Genomic DNA, 3,367 nt, shown 5'->3' with positions numbered 1-3,367 from the left:
CAGCATATGTTTTTCGCAGCGGATGCCCTTTCAGCTGCAACCCAGTACTGGGAAACACCCATACACTCTCGCATTCACACACACAGTGATACACTACTGCCAATTTAGTTTATTCAATTCAACTATAGCACATGTGTTTGAACTAAGGGGGAAACCGGAGCAAAAATGCCAACTGCCCCAACCGGGACCTGAACCAGTGACCATCTTACTGTGAATCGACAATGCTAACCACTGATCCACCATGCCACCCCATCCTCAATATATATTTATATTTAAAAACACATACAAAGTCTGCTCCATTATATCTGCATGTAAGTTTCCCTTATCAGCCTTATCAGCAAATATCTGTGATGCACAATTTGAGAATCTGACACACACACCTCGAAAATATCAAGCACACTCGGGCGGCTAAAGTGTGCTTTTTACTTTAATTCAGCAAAGCACTTTTGGTCATTCAGTCTTACCGCATGCACAGGAAGTGGAGATGTAAAGTGCTTCCTGTGGGTTGGTCCTGGGGGGTGGTTTTTTATTAATGTAGCGGATGCTATTATGGGCTTACGTTGCCTTTGATGCATAACTGCATTGTAGTCGGTGTCAGTAAGTGTGTGTGTGATTGAACTGCATGGACTCAGTGAGTGTATAGTGAGTGTGTGTTTTTGGAGGGTGGTGCAGGGTGGAAACATCCCTGCAGTGTTCCATTGTGCCCTCTTGTGGATATGAACAGACATTATGTATAGAGCTTCAGTATGGCGACCATGTTTCCTCTCACTAAGAACATGTTGTTTTTGTAATTAGTTTGAGATATTTCTTCTGTTACAGATATGTAAGCGGATGAGAGAAGTAAAAATTATTTAATGTATTATATATATATATATATATAATGAATAAATGATGACTTGAAAATCTTTTTCCACCTGCTGTGTCGTATTGGTCTCCAAGGCAACCGTCAGGGCCACAATGAAGTGTGTGTGTGTATGTGTGTTTGCTATAAGGGCAGCTGTATTCAAGAAACTCATAAAATATGTTTATTTGTTATTACAATCAACAATATACATACATATCAAACATGAAGAGTTATGAATTCAAACAAATGCTATTTACAAAATCTTTATGGCAGCCTCAATTCAAATCAATGCTATTAACATGTTAGCACTGAATGCTAAGACACACTTGGAGATAACTAGCAGCTTGCAGGTGAAAATCAGAGCAAGAAGCCATCGGGAGGAAGGAGACGGAGAACCCACAAACTTTTAAATAATTTTTAATGAGCAAATAAAACAAACAGACGGCAGATCCTCACGGAGACTGCCGTTAAACTAAATGCCAAAATAAAACAATATGTCTGCCTCTCTCCACAAACACGATTTCTCAAAAAAAAAAAAAAAAAAAAACAACAACACACATTTCTAAAGGTGTTATTGAGTTGAAATTTTCCCCAGATGTTGGCAACAATCAAAGAAATCCATATATCCAAAGAAAACAAATCTAACTAATCTGACCGCACTTCTGGACACGGTTAGCATAGGGCTTCCTTTTGGCACAGTACAGTTTTAACTGTCATTTTTTGTAGATGTAACCACTGTACGTATTGTGGTACTTGACCAAGGTTTGTCAAAGTAGTCCTGAGCCCATGTGGTGATTTCGACTACAGATGAATGCCAATTCTTGACGCAGTGCCACCCGAGGGATCGGAGATCAAGGTTGTTCAGCTTAGGCTTGCACTCTTGTCTTTTACTCACTAAAATTCCTGTTGCACTGTAGAAGGTGAAATATGCAAATGTCTTCCTATCTTTCTTTGAGGAACATTGTTTAAACATTTCAATAATTTTCTCATGTATTTGTTGGCAAACTGGCAATCCTCTGCCCATCTTTGCTCCTAAAGGACTAGACCTTTCTTGGATGCTGCTTTTGTACCAAATCATAATTACAATCACTTGTTGACATCACATCAAATCACATCATTATTTAACCAATTTACCTGATTACTAGCCCTAAATTTCTCCTTTTCTAACTTTTTTGAATTGTGTTGCAAGAAATAAAATTGAAATACGTGTTTATTTATTTTTTATAAAAAAAAAAAATCATGAGGAACACATTAAATGATGTGTGTTGTCTGCAATGAAATACAAGTCAAAGTAAACTTGGAAATCACTGCTTTCCTTTTTATTTGTTTTTTTTTTTACATCGTCCTAACTCTTTCTGATTTGGGATTGAAAATTATATAAATAATTCTCATTATAATTACTGTTTTTAACATTACAGTGAGGGTTGGGTTTAGGGTTGGGGTAGATGCAAATAAAATACAATAAATGGCTAATTTAATAAATAAAATAAATAATTCTCATTAACCTCCGGCTGCAGCTGTATCCCTTCTAGCAACAACCGCCGAATTCGACTGGAATGTGTCTACCCAGCCTTATTGGCCAATCAGAAAGTAGAAAACAGTGTGCATACTGAAATAATACTGATGCTAAAACTGGTTTTAGTGGCCATATGACCAAACTGTAACCAGTGAAAATCTTTACTGAAGATAAGGACAGTATTCATCTGATACTGTGTTTTCGTGCGGACAAATGGCCAAACTGTGTAGTAAAAAATATGGTTTTGAAAACACCCGTGATAGTGCAGACAGGACCTAAGTCTATACTCAGCGCACTGAAGAAGGACTTCATGTGCATGCTTCATGAATTTTTCTGTGATTTTACTCTAGCTGTTTCTAAATTGCAAGAATGCAGAGAACGGACTCGTGTTCTTGTGGAGACCGGTTTTGCCAAGTATAGAACTCAGGAGACCGCGAGAACAGAGAACGCATCCTCTGAGAAATGAGATGCTGCATTCTTGCTGATGGTCACATGACCTTCACGCATTATAGTGGAAAAGTATTTAAACGTTACAGCATTCATACAACGATTTATTGTTTTCCCCTTTTCACAATATACAGTTGAAGTCAGAATTATTAGCCCCCCTGAATTATTAGCCCCCTGTTTATTTTTTCCCTCAATTTCTGTTTAACGGAGAGATTTTTTTCAGCACATTTCTAAACCTAATAGTTTCAATAACTCATTTCTAATAACTGATTTATTTTATCTTTGCCATGATGACATAATATTTGACTAGATATTTTTCAAGACACTTCTATACAGCTTAAAGTGACATTTAAAGGCTTAATTCGGTTATTTAGGTTAACTAGACAGGTTAGGATAATTAGGCAAGTTTTTGTATAACGATGGTTTGTTCTGTAGGCAGTTGAAAAAAATATTGCTTAGAGGGGCTAATAATTTTGACCTTAAAATGTTTTTTTTTTTTTTTTTTTATTAAAAACTGCTTTTATTCTAGCCAAAATAAAACATCATTTGGGAAATATAAA

This window comes from Danio aesculapii, chromosome 16 (assembly GCF_903798145.1).
Source record: "Danio aesculapii chromosome 16, fDanAes4.1, whole genome shotgun sequence".
Lineage (NCBI taxonomy): Eukaryota > Metazoa > Chordata > Actinopteri > Cypriniformes > Danionidae > Danio > Danio aesculapii.
This window is presented reverse-complemented; position numbering follows the sequence as displayed.